This window comes from Diceros bicornis, chromosome 24 (assembly GCF_020826845.1).
Source record: "Diceros bicornis minor isolate mBicDic1 chromosome 24, mDicBic1.mat.cur, whole genome shotgun sequence".
NCBI classification, from domain to species: domain Eukaryota; kingdom Metazoa; phylum Chordata; class Mammalia; order Perissodactyla; family Rhinocerotidae; genus Diceros; species Diceros bicornis.
In genome coordinates, this window is record NC_080763.1 from 15934475 (window position 1) to 15949207 (window position 14733).

The window sequence follows — 14733 nt, forward strand, 5'->3', positions numbered from 1 at the left end:
GCTCCATTGGAAAAAATAAAGACATTTTTGATGAGGTGGTTAGAACATCATTTGAATTTAAGACCCAAATTAAGTTCTCTCTCTTTCTGTGCCTTTTTTCCTCTCCTGCTTTGGCCTTTTTCTTTCTTCCCCACTTCTCCTCTCCCTAATGATCTCTCTTCCACTTTTCCCCCACTATTTTTCTTTTTGCCCTCTGGCTCTCTCCCCTTATGTCAAATCCTCTTCTAATTTCCTCAATCTTGCACATTATCTGTCTCCCCCTTTCTCAGGGGAAAGGATGTGAGGAAAAGAAGGCAAAACAGAAAAAGAAAAGGCCACTGGGAAAAACATGTAATTACAAGGTAATTTTTTATAATTATAAGTCTCTATAGACAAAAAGAACAGACAGGACACTTTCACAAAAAGTTGTCAATAAATTGAATCTTTTAACATTGAATCTTATTACTTCTATTGTAGTAATAACAGAGGTGGAATGGAATGCTGAGGGTTTTGTTGTGGTTTCTGCTCTGGAGTCCATCATGGGACAAAATGTAACATCAGCACAGGGAGCAGCGAGAGCTTCAGGTGAGGCACAGGACGGGAATTAACTGCCGCTGCTTTTACAAGCGATTCCTTTCATTCTCTTTCCTGATCTTCCTCTTTGCTCCCTCCTCATACTCTTTCCCAACCTGCTTTCTTAGATTAGCCAACACGGCCAAGGCCTCTTTCTTTCATAGCAAAATTCTAAGAATATTTATAGAGTGCCTACAGGACTGCCATATACAATTGGGCAGATTGTACACTGCACAGAGTTGGGGGGGCCCGTTCCCACTGTAGTCTACATGTAGTGCACAACCTGCACAGCTGTATGTGGTGGCCCTGGCCCACTGTACTCTAAATTTCTTTGAGACCCCAGCTTTGCAAGTTACTTAAGAATGAAACTTTTCTCAGCTGCCTCTCCCAACATAGCTAACGCTGTGCGTGTGTGTGTGCGTGCACTTAGGGGCTGAGTTCACAGAACTGAAGGGAAGGTTGGTGGGCCAGGGCTGGCCTTGGCAGGAACCACATGTCCATCTCATCAGGGTTCTGATGTTGGAATCGAGGTGCCCATCCTTCTTTCCACCCTTCTGTAACTCTGCCACCAAAGTCAGCTTAGCACTTGGGCACTTAGTTTACTAAGTGGGCCCCACCCAGCTGCACACCATGGGCCAGAGGTAATGCACCAGAGGAAAACAATGTGGCCAAAAAATAACAATGTGCACGCACGATAATCCCCTGGCCTCCACACACACTCCTTAATCTGTGCCTGTTCTTCTGTCCCTTCTCTTCCTCCTTGAGTCTGCTCTTAACACTGTTCTATGGTGGTGGACAGTGAAGGGTGGCACTCATGGTGACGTGTGCTGGTTCCAAATCCACCTAGGGAGAGTTCCAAGCCCTGCCCTCAATATAAAATAGAATTCAGAGAGAGAATTTCCTTTAAAGATAAACCAATATTTTATAATGATTTCATTCTTTGATTGACATATTCTATATCAATGAAATTTCAAATATTGGGGTCTCATCAAGAGAGATCTGCAAATCCAAAGAAGGGCAAAAATGATGATATACACACCACATTTAAATCTTGACTTCTGAAATTTTAAAAAGTGGCTCCCAAATATTTAAATTATGAATTGCTGATATATGGGAAAAGGTAGATGACTTTTTTAAATGGCGAAAAAGGTTTGTTACTAATAAAAACTTCATATTACTACAACTGAAATAATGTGAATGTTACTTGGACCCTCATTTACAATGAGCATATGTTATGTGTATGTAAATCTCACATACATATGACTTATTTTAGGACTCAGTTTAGCACAGATCAAGAACTTGCAAATAATTCAATGACATGTCTATAAGTCTTAAAGAATAGAAGCCCATAATCTTAATCCTGACATCTTGATTTATTAGATTCTTGCATGGGTAGAAATTGCTGTTAAAAACAAAAATTTTAAGAAATTAAGAGGTTCCTTTAACATTGCTTCAACCTCTAGATTTAAAAAATGAGATCTTATCTGTCTAAAGTATCTTTATTGTTATATTAAGCAGAAAAGAAAAGAAAATATAATACATTTATAATATAAATGTAATTTTACTTATTTCAATCACTTATTTTACTTATAGTTTTTAAAAATTTTATACTTAAGAATAACTTTAAAAATATTCTGTACTTCAGACTTTTGAATTAATTGAACTGACTTCTCCATCTCTTTTTTTTTTTTGTCAGAAGTAAAAACTACTCAACTAAAAAACAAGCACAGCTCAAGAAATAACCAATGCAAGGGAAAAACAAAGCAGTGTCTTCTGTGTGGCAGAAATAAAGGCTACTACTAATCATTAAGCATTTAAATCCATGTCAATCTAACTTCTTAAATCTTAAATATTGTAATTGTGGGTATTGATTTTAAAGGAAGGTAGGGGGCCGGCCCCGTAGCTTAGTGTTAAGTGCGCACGCTCCTCTACTGGCGGCCCGGGTTCGGATCCCGAGCGCGCACAGACGCACTGCTTCTCCGGCCATGCTGAGGCCGCGTCCCACATACAGCAACTAGAAGGATGTGCAACTATGACATACAACTATCTGGGGCTTTGGGGAAGAAAAAAAGGAGGATTGGCAATAGATGTTAGCTCAGAGCTGGTCTTCCTCAGCAAAAAGAGGAGGATTAGCATGGATGTTAGCTCAGGGCTAATCTTCCTCACAAAAAAATAAAAATAAAAAAATAAAGGAAGGTAGAGAACTATACAAACCTATAAGGTTTTCAATTCATAAGCTCAATTTTTATCTGTAGAGCTTCTTTTCTTTGGGTTGTTGGATAAATTTGTTATTCTCCTTGGTTTCACTTTTCTCATTTGGAAATTAGCCCAACACTGTGTTGTTTCTAACACTGGGCACTGTGGGGTCCTTGAAGGCGGGGACCATGTTCTTTCCATCTCTGTGTTCTTGCTGAGCACCTGGACTGAGAGACAGTATTTACGGAATCAATGACTGGCATTTTCAAACAGATTTTTTAAAATCTCAATGCTTTTAAAAATAAAAAAGAAACTACAGACAGTCTCCATCCAAAGAATAGTTTGGATTTGTAAAAGCCACCACTTATTCATTTTCAAAAAGCTGCCAGTCATTCTACAATGCTTTGCATGCATTCTCAATCTTCACAATACTATGAGGGATATTATTACTTTCCTTTTCTACAGATGGTGGAAGTGAAACTTAGAGAGATTAAGTTACTTGTTCAAAATCATACAACGAGAAAAAAAATTGTATATATATATGTTGAATTCCACACAGATAGTACTGGTTTTTCTACTGTGACCTGAGCTGCAACAACGAATATGTCTCACCTCCATCATCTCCTCCCTGTCCCACAGACAACCCTTTAGAAAGAAGTGGTCCAATATGGTAGCAACTGGGCATATGTGGCTATCGAGCACTTGAAATGTGGCTAGTGCAACTGAGAAAGTGAATTTTAAATTTCTTGCAATTTTAATTATTTAAATTTAAATTTAAATACTGAAGCAATATAGAACATTTTTTTCATTAAACATAACTTTATTGTTTTGGTAAGGCTACATTTTTTCACTTTGTTGAAAATTTAGCATCCAAATTGAGATATACTATAAGTGTAAAATACACATCAGATTCATGTCTTAGTATGAAAAAAAAAATTTCATTAATAATTATTATATTGATTATGTGTTTAGACTATACTATTTTGGATGTATCAGGTTAAACATTTATAAATTAATTTCATCTATTTCTTTCTACTTTTTTAATTGTATACTAAATTTGTCACAAAATTATATATGCAGCTCACATTATATTTCTATTAGACAGTGATGCTCTAGAGGAAAATTCTCTACTCATTCCCCTTGGCCCAAAACCCAAGGGACTCCTCCTCTTCCTTTCTTTGCTGTTCCAGAGATGGAAAGGATTTCTTTCCCACCTCCACAATCAGGAGTGAAATAGATTTCCATGCAACCAAGATGAGATTACCATTGAGGTCATTTTTAAGTTATGAATATATATAAACCAATAGTTTCTAATTTGGAAATGGCTGTCTCATTACAGAAAATGTTTCCTTGACAGAGATAATCTGGAACAAATTGATTCTGTAGGGAAGAAAGTCACAACTAAGACTGATTACTATTACGTACCTAGTAGCAGAGTCCTTGAAAAGGCAGTACCAGACCACACCAAGTGTAGGTGCCTATGTGGAACAACTAGATCTTTCATACATTTTCATACACCATACACGGTCCCTATACAACCACTTTGGAAAACAGGAAGTGTCTTATAATGGTAAGACATTCTTATATGACCAAACAATTCTACTCTAGGTATTTACTCAAGAAAAATAAAAACATGTTGACAACAAGACATATGTTCAAAGCAAGACTCGTACACAAATGGTCATAGGAGTTTTATTCATAATAGCCAAAATCTGGAAAAAACCCAAATGTCCACCAACAGGTGACTGCGTCAACAAATCATGGTATATTCATACAGTGATACTAATTAACAACAAAAAAACAAATAGATGCAACAATGACAACGTGGGTGAATCTTAGAAACATCATGTTGAGAGAAAGAAGTCAAATACAAAAAGAATACATACTATATGATTTCATTTAAACCAACATTTAGAAGGTAAAACTAATTTATAAAGACAAATCAGATCAGTGATTGCATGGGGTGGGGGTGGGCTGGAGGGTATTGACTACAAAGTGGTACAAGGAAACTCTTTGACACGAAGGAAAGTTCTATATCTAGACTGTGGTGGTTACGTTGATGTATATACATTTATCTAACTTAATACTTTAAAATAGGTGTATTTTATTGCATATAAACTTACTCCAATAAAATTATTTTTTAAGGCAATACCATATTTTTAGAGAAAAACAGAAACGTGAGGAAGTTCAGTATGAAGATGCAAATCTTTATTAGGTTTAAACACACACACACATACTTGCTTACTTATTTATTTTTTTGCTGAGGAAGATTCGCCCTGAGCTAACATCTGCTGCCAATCTTCCTCTTCTTGTATGTGAGCTGCCACCACAGCATGGCCACTGATAGATGAGTGGTGTAAGTCCATGCCTGGGAACCGAACCCGGGCTGCCAAAGCAGAGCGCACCAAACCTAACCACTAGGCCACTGGAGCTGGCCCCAAACTTCCTTGCTTTTAATAATGTACTGATATTTTTTTTCTTAAAAATACGTTTGTAGTCAAAGAAACTTCATAAATATTCCATAACTGGGTTGTTTCAACTTTCTGCAATATTTATCATTCTTTGTAACTTAACACACAGGATAGGTTTATTACATTTTCCATTTAAGTTTCCCTAAGCTGGGCCGGCCCCATGGCTTAGCGGTTAAGTGCGCGCGCTCCACTGCTGGCGGCCCGGGTTCGGATCCCGGGCGTGCACCGGCGCACCGTTTCTCCGGCCATGCTGAGGCCGCGTCCCACATAGAGCAACTAGAAGGATGTGCAGCTATGACATGCAACTATCTACTGGGGCTTTGGGGGAATAAATAAATAAATAAAATTAAAAAAAAAAAAAGTTTCCCTAAGCTTTTAGAACCTGGTACCAGTACTCCTTTATGTTACTTATTTCCCACATCCTCTACTGGAAAAATAGTTCATGGGTTAGCATACTGATTCCTAAGTACAGTGCTGTCCAATAGAATTTCTGTGATTATGAAAGTGCTCAATATCTGTGCTGTCCAATATGGTCCGCATAGCCTTAGAACACAATTCTTAAGACAACACTTATTATAAGGAAAATACATTCATGACTTATTCTACTTTAAAACAAAAATGTTTTAAACTATACTTTGGAAATTTTTCAATAAAATGAGGATGATATTCCATGTGAATAGACAAATAAGTGGTACATATAAATACCAGATATTAATCTTGAGCATAACTGGCTTTCAAATTAGATGGCATGGTCTGTTAACGTCAGTATTTAAGGAAAATTCAACCATAGACCAATAAGCTACTTACATGGCTGTTGCAAGTAGGTGCAGTGTTACATTTCTAGGAAGTAGATGATCTCCATGATTCAGATATAAAGTCAGTCCTTGAATGTAAAATAAAATACTTGTTAGAAAAGCCTTTAGATATAAGCAGGCTGAGACATCAGAAGTGCACCTTCATCCTCTGTCACTGCTGCTGCTACAGGACCCTGAGCCACCGAGACAGCTCTCACCTTCCCTGCTACTGGAAATGCAACAGCCACTACCTCATGGGATCAGGACAAACCAAACATGTCCCAGATTTTCTGGCTGGAGAGATAGCATGAGTGCTGTAGGAAGGAATCAATTCCCAGAGTTATAAGTCTTAACTTGGAGCACATTTTCCAATACATTGGTGAAGTTCGTCAGGGAAATATTACAGATCAAATACGGCTTTTTTTCGTTTTTGGAACTAGTATAAAACCTCATCCTCATAACTTGTATGTTATTTGAGGGATCGTTGTACCTTTCAATGCATCAAGCAAATCTAGAGTTTGCAGGGCAGAAAGTCTTATGTGGCTCAATGAACACATAAGTAAACATCTTACTGGGAAAAAGCAACATGACTTCTGAAAGGGAAATGCATGCCACAGGAATCTATTAAAGTTCACTGAGGGCTAAATTTGTGTGAAGACAAGGGCAACTCTGTAGAATCTTAGAATATGAACTTACTTGAACTTTCCACACTTTTTGACAAAGTGCCACATCAAAATTGTTTTGCTACGGGTGGAAAGCAGCCCTGCTGTGGGATATGGCATTTCCTAAGCTAATAAAGGAATGGATAAGGATTTTCTGCAAGAATTGGAGCAGGTTGAGGGCGGGTTTGGGAGTGAAGCAGGTAATACAGCTATTATTAGAGTGAATGTGGACGCAGACAATAGATTGTGATGATGCTTTGAACATTATTTGATTTTATCTACCTGATCCTAGCGGTCATTGCTCAGAGCGGAGTAACAAGCTCCAAGCTCACAGATAAAATATTCCTCAGCTGTAAATATGTTAATATGATAATTTATTGATGTCTAAAGTACCTGTCAAACATCAGACTGTCTGGTGGTTTTAAAATATGTTCATAAATACTTGGCACTCCACCCTTCAAGAGATGGAAACTGTTCCCCTTGCCTTCCGTGTGGGCTGGACTTAGTGCTGTCTTCCAGTGCATAAACTGGCAGTGATGGGGTGTAGCTTTGGAGGCTAGGTCATAAAAAGGCCCTGCAGTTTCTGTCTTGGTTGCGTCTCTCTTGGATCACTCACCTGGGAGAAGTCAGCTGTCACATTCCAAGGAGAGGTCCACATGGCAAGGAACTGAGGCCTCTAGCCAACAGTTATGTGAGGGATCCTTCTTGGCAGCAGTTCCTCCAGTCCCAGTCACGCCTTCAGATGACTGCAGGTCCAGCTGACATCTTAATTGTACCCTCAGGAGAGCCCCTGAGCCAGAGCCACCCAGCTCAACTAAGTCCCAGTTTCCTAACCCACAGAAACTGAGCGATGACATTTGCAGGTAATTTCGTATCACAAAATCTCATTTATCCCTAATTCTACTATTAGAAGAGCTTGTCCTTCTGGATATATTTTACATGAGAACTTCTAAACGTTTTATAAAATAAGTTAACTGAAGTTTTGGACACCCTTTGAAACAGCTCAGTTTTCTTCATTAAAGCTAATTCAAATGTAAGAGAAAAAAAAATAATTGTCCTAACATAGCATAAAGAAAAAGTAACTATTAATCTTCTAATGCTTTACAAGGGGTTGGCTCTTTACACTGCTAAACACAATCGTGCACAAAGATGGTTTTCAAGGAATAATTGTTAAACAGTGGTTTTGAATAATGGCTTTGACTTCTAGGTTACCGGATAAGAAGAAATAAGAAGCCCTCAGAGTTTTTGCATACTTTCAAGAGTCTTTAAACATTTGGTTTATGTATATAGATGTTTAAAAATTATATTTTTTATAAGTTCAAAAAAAAAGCTAATTCACACATTTTAGTAAGATCCTAAGTGTATTCAATTCCTGTATTCATTCTAGACATAAAAGAAAATAAATCAATGCGTTATTACTCTTGTTATCAAATTGTTCTCAGCTCTTCTGTGCCGTGAACTGAGGTTATAAGGCTTGGGAGACTCTTGTTTGCTGTTCCGCCTGCCTGCATTTGCTTGACGTGTTATCCAGGCCCTGGCACCAGCTTCACATTATTTACTTTTATTTAATTTAAAATAATTTATCTTCCCAAATATGGTTTGAAAAATTCTTCTAAAAAATACTCTGGAAGGGGCCGGCCCCGTTGCATAGCAGTTAAGTGCGTGCACTCCGCTGCTGGTGGCCAGGGTCCCGATCCCAGGCGCGCACCGACGCACCGCTTGTCAGGCCATGCTGTGGTGGCGTGCCACATAAAGTGGAGGAAGATGGGCACGCATGTTAGCCCAGGGCCAGTCTTCTTCAGCAAAAAAGAAAAAAAGAGGAGGATTGGCATGGATGTTAGCTCAGGGCTGATGTTCCTCACACACACACACAAAAAAAAACCTCTGGAAAAAGGAAAAGAAAATGGTATCTTTTTTCTCAGTGGCCCTAAAGGGATCCACTGTGGGGCTCCAGATCTCTCTTTCCACCCCACACATTTTTTAAAACTTAGTTGAGGGTCAATACATATTCTAATTCTTCTGGAGGCTATCACACGTCAAAGTTAGGACTTTTCTATGAGAAATAAGTTTGTAAAGTCCCAGATATCTGATTCCACTGAGTGTTTGCAAATTCTTAGTTAAAACTACCTCCTAGACCTGATCTGTAATTTCCATCAGAAACTCTCTTCCTCAGGCTGACTTCCCTGACCCTGTCTCACGGCAGGGGTATGGATGCTCTGAACCAACACATCCACTAAAGAGGGTCACACACATAATAAGTCCTTAAAATCTGTTAGATGTTAAAAACAAGATAGCGAAGCTTGTCAGAGACTTGTGTAAGTTCAGGAGTAAAAGTTAAGTGCAACTAATTAGTTATATCTATTTTGACTTTTGAAGGAGCTTCTTACCTTCTCTCAGCTGTATCAGTTGGAGGAGGAATTATTACAGTAGCTGGAATGGCCCATGAAGCACAGGAAGGAGGTGGTAAAGATCAGATAGTTTTCTCTTCCTTTTTCTCTTTGCATTTGCCGTACTGTTTCCCTCCCTCAGCACATAAAGCACCACAAAGGAGCAAAAACAATAATCTTTAGGCAGAAATTATTCCTAAAACAGCCTAGTCGTAGGCCAAGCGTTTGGCAAAGCTGAAGTTTTTCTTTGACTCTTTCATCATCCCTATTCTACCTACTCACGTCTATTTCATTCATTCCACAAATATTTGTTGAGTGCCATTTATGTGTCAGGTCCTGTGTAAGATGCTGGGGAATCTAAAAATAAATAGTGGTGAATAAAATAGACAAAGTACTGGCTCTTATAGAGCTTCCATTCTAGTTTGGGGAGACAGATAATAAGTATACAATAAGTCAGATGGTGAATAAATACAATGAAAAATAAAGTTGGAGAAGGGGGATAAGGAGTGCTAGGGAGTGGGGCATGAGAAATGCTGCTATTTTATCTAGAATGGGACAGGCCTCACTGATAACATTTGAAATGAGACCTAAAGGAAGTGAGGGAGAGTAGGCATGTGGAGAGTGGATATTTCAGGCATAAGAAATAGCAAATGCAAAGGCTTTGAGGCTGAAGCTCTTGGAATACGGGAGGAGCAGCAAAGGTGCCAGTGTGGCTGATGTGAAATGAGAAAGGGAAGGAGTAGTAAGAATTGAGGTCAGGGAGATCATGTTGGGCCAGAGACTACTGAGCAGAGCAGTGAGTTGGCCTCACATTTATTTCTGCAGGATCACTCTGGCTACAGGATTGAGAAGAGAAAATACGGGTGGGAAAGAGCCTATTGCAGTAATCCAAGCAAAAGATGATGGTGTCCTGGAGTAGGGTTTTAGCAGTGGGGTTGGTGAGAAGCGGTTAGATTCTGGATATATTTTGCAGGTAGAAATAAAAGGATTTCCGGGCCGGCCCGGTGGCTTAGTGGTTAAGTGCACACACTCCCCTGCTGGCAGCCCGGGTTCGGATCCCGGGCACGCACCGATGCACTACTTCTCCAGCCATGCTGAGGCCGCGTCCCACACACAGCAACTAGAAGGAAGTGCAGCTATGACATACAACTATCTACTGGGGCTTTGGGGAAAAAATAAATAAAATTATAAAACAAAGAAAACCTTAAAAAAAAAAAAAGAAAGAAATAAAAGGATTTCCTGATGGATTGGATGTGCAGTGTGAAAGAAAGCTTGAACAACTGGAATAGTGGCATTTACCATATACTGAAATGAAGAAAACTGGACAAAAACAAAAAGTTCTGACATGTTAAATTTGTACTGCTCATTAGAAATTCAAATGAAGATGCTGAGCCAACAGTTGAATATATGATTCTGGAGTTTAGGGCAGAAGTTCAGGCTAGAGATAAATTTAGAGTTGACAGCGTATAGATGGAATTTAAAGTCACTGAGACCAGAGGAAATCATGCAGGGAGTGAGTGATAAAGAACATGATAGTTAATGCATACAGTGCTGGGCATATGGAGATTCACTTAGTCTTCACAACCACTGTAGGAGGTAGCTACTTTTATTATCCTCAATTTGTAATGAGGAAACTGAATCTCTGGAGAAATTGACTTTCTTCTGATCAAACAGCTAGCAAGTGGTAATCTGGAATTCAAATCCAGATAGAGGGAAGTAAAATACTGAATTCAGAGCCCTGGGACATTCCAACTTCAGGAAGATAAAGAAGAATCAACAAAGGAGACTGAGAAGGAAGTTCCAAAGGGTAGGAAGAGAGGCTATAGCAGTGTTTCAGGAGCTCGGAAGACAAATGTAGAAAGTGCTCAAAGGCATCATAGGCTGCTGGCAGGTCAAGGAAGATGAGGACTGAACAACGACCTTTGCATTTAACAAAGTGGCTCTAACCGGTGACCTTGACAAAGGCTGTTTTGAAGCAGTGGTGGTGTTAAATCTCAGAGCAAGGCCAAGAGAGGAGAGAAGAGGCATCAGAGTTCAACTCTTTGGAGTTCAGCACAGACACCATCCGAGACCCAGTCACAGGGATTCACCTATGGATCTGAATTAAAGTGGCAGCTGAGATTTGTGTCACAAACAGGATAGAGATTTGATTGGGAGCTTGGTGAGGAAAAATATGGGTAATTTCATAGCCCGTTTCAAGGAGAACGAACTTGATTTCCTTTCTTTTGGCATTCAGTCTTGATCTTTCCTTCATTAGAAAATTTTCCAAGCTCCAAATTTGCCTACCTCCTCTCTCCAAAAGAGAATTTCTCTTGGACCATGTTTTATTAGTCTACACATCCCCAGCCTACCACAGGACCAGCCAAGAAGAGTACTAATAAAACTGTGATAAATGACTAGCATCCTAAATATTGAATATCCTACCCTGAAGTCATTGTTGACCACTTGCTGTTCCCATAACAAGCCCATGCTTTTCTCTGTGTACTTCACTCAGTCATTCAAATTGATAAAAAGTTTGTTTTTTTTTTTGGTTGAGGAAGATCTGTCCTGCGCTAACATCTGTCGCCAATCTTCCTCTTTTTGCTTGAGGAAGATCCGCCCTCAGCTAACATCTGTGCCAATCTTCCTCTATTCTGTAGGTGGGTCTCCACCACAGCATGGCTGACGAGTGAGGTAGGTCTGCGCCCAGCATCTGAATCCATGAACCTGGTCTGCTGAAGCAGAGCGTGCCGAACTCAACCACTAGGCCACAGGGCCAGCCCCAAATAAAACGTCTTATGTCTATCTTTCTAAAGCCATGTATTAGATCTTGGTTTTCCTATTATTGTGGGTCTTTTTCTAGTAGCTTTTTCTTTGTCCCTCTCCTCTGTAATTAGATAGTAAAACTTCTCCTAGTATAAGATGTTATCTTTCTTTGAGTCCACAGAGCATCTTGTTTTCAATTACCATACTTTCCCTTGTATTTTACCTATAGGTAAAATGGACCTTACTCGTCCCTTTCCCCACCTTACTATAAGTTCCTACAGGACAGGGGCTGACACCTGTTTCAATTCCCTACAGCACAGTGCTTAGCATGTAGGAAGTACTCAGTATATATTTTTGGAGTTAATGAGTGAATATTTATTAAAGTGAATTGAGTTGGATGATACTGAACCTGTACTGAATGCCACTGACGCTAACTAACCTCAGACGGCGGGACCTCCTATACCTCATGGCAACAACTGCCTGACCTTCTTAGCTTAGAGACACAATATTTTTAGCTAGATTTATGAAAGGTTAACAAGTACTCTAAAACATCAAAATAATAACTAAACACAATTAAATTTAAAAATTAGTTCATGATTTGATGGTTTGCTTTTTGTTTTTTTGGTATTTAAAATTTTTTTTTAGATATTTATTTAATAATTAATGTACCTACTAATTTGTTGTTTCATAACTTCTCATATCTGAATCAGTGGGTATTCTTCTTTTAATTTACATTATCTCTGATCATCTGGTTCATACAATTATTAAGTGATCAGGGTATTAATTCAGCTGTGAAGACTGGGCTTTCACATAGAGGCGATCAAACCAAAGGGATATAATAGCCTTAGTTAAGGATTTCACATACAATTGTGAATGGCAGAATCTTGAAAACTGAGATTTCAGACCTGTTGCAAATGGCTGAAATGCAATATTAATATATTTCCCCCAAGCCTTTAATAAAATAAAATAGCACAACATTTTATTACATAAACACACGATAGAGGCTGTTGGCAGATGATGGGTTTAGCAGATGCCAAGATGAGGAAGGAAGAAGGATGATATTTACTATGGTTACTCTCTACCTTACATTCAATTTTACAGTGTAGCTTTCACCACTCACCCAAAATATTACTTAGTCACAAATTTGCCAGGTGACTCAGTGGGTGAACTGCCTTGTGACTAGAATGAACAACTCTTCTGACAGGGGGTTTTATGCCACAGATTACCCATTTCATTCTATTTTGGGATGAATATTATATTTCCTTAACTCCCTATGCTATTCATGTTAGATTCCATATGCAAAGGCTACTAGAATCTTAAAACTAAAAAAAAAAAAAAAAGTAATTAACTCATTATATTCCACATGAGAAAATTAAAGCCCAGGAAAGTTGTCACTCATCACAGAACTAGTTAGCATCAAAGCTAAAACTCAAATCCAATCGCCTTTCCTCCATTTTCTATACCTTCCACTCGTTCGGCCACCCTTCAATTTTCGCACACAAGACCAGTTATTTGAGTGATTTGGGGCTTCTGGGAATGGCTCTATTCACCAGAGAATAAATGTTTTATTTGCCATAGGGTCCACCCTCTTTTAAAATGAAAATACCCTCAGGAAGTAAAAATAGTAACTAACATTTGTATAGCATTTTACAAAGGAACTTCCATATCTTTTGAGATCAGGAGCTGCTATCTCACACAGATAGCTATCATCATTTTATTAGGGTGGGGTCCTGTGACAGAGGAGTCCAAGCAGCTGGGGAAGCAATGCTGGTAGCTGGAGGGTTCATTTGGGTGGGGGTGTTTTGTAAAACCGCTTAGGGCCAAGCAAGGAAGGTAAGGTAAAGAGAGACAATCTTCCTGAAGAGCCCATTTCTTTGAACAGCTACATCAGTGGTTCTTAACTGGAGGTGACTTTGCCTGCCAGGGGACCTTTGGTAACATCTAGAAACATTTTCGATGGTCACAAATGGGGGTAATGGTGCTACTGGCATCTAGTGGTTAGAGACCAGAGATGCTGCTAAAAGTCCTACACTGCACAGGACAGCCCCACAACCAAGAACTATCTGGCCCAAAGGTCAATAGCGCTGAGGCTGAGAAAACCTGAGCTAGAGGAAAGAAAATTCATTGAGGAGCTAGATGAAGCCTCTTGAATTGTTATTTACTTTATGCATTTAAAAACTTAGGAAATAGGTGACACACACACTAACATTTTTTTTTTTTTTTTTTTTTTTTTAATATGGCTAATAGTTTCTAGGGAGTCCTGGAGAACCTGGATTTCACTGCACTGGATGTGGGTTTGCCCAGGTAAGTCTAAATCCATTCACTGGAGTTTTGTGAAGCAGCTGTGGCCCCTGGCATCCTTTTCTCGTGCTCAGAACTCGGTCCTAGCTGCTAGCTTTAGAGTCTTCCGCAGTAGCAGAGAATTCTTCCGTGGGACACTACACACATCCAGGTGTTTAAGTATGTCATGGTTCTCTTGCAAACAAATGTTAGATTGTGTGGCGTGCTTCACAGGACATGAGGAGTCGCCTCACGGGGAATCAGATTTTCTTCAGGACCTGACGGTCATTCAAGGGGAGCAGAGTCGACGGCTGTAGAGCGGTAGCATGCTCCCCACCACGTCCCAGGGAAACTTAGTCTCTACACAACACAGCCCCCAGGGCTCAACGGGAAACGTGCCTCCACACGAACCAGTTCGCGGTTTATATAGTTAGAGGCGCGCGACCTGCCTCTCGGGAGCTCCAGAGCGGACCAATGACAGGGCCCTCTCTCCGCACCGGCTCGGCATTGGGCGAACCGCGCCAGCCTCTCTGCTAGCAGCGGGCGGGGCGCGCTGAGCAGGGACTGGGATAGGCGCGCCCACTGCGCCAGAGTCCCGGGGGCGCGTGCGCGGTCTCGCGGCGGCCGCGGGGGCTGGTCTCGCGCG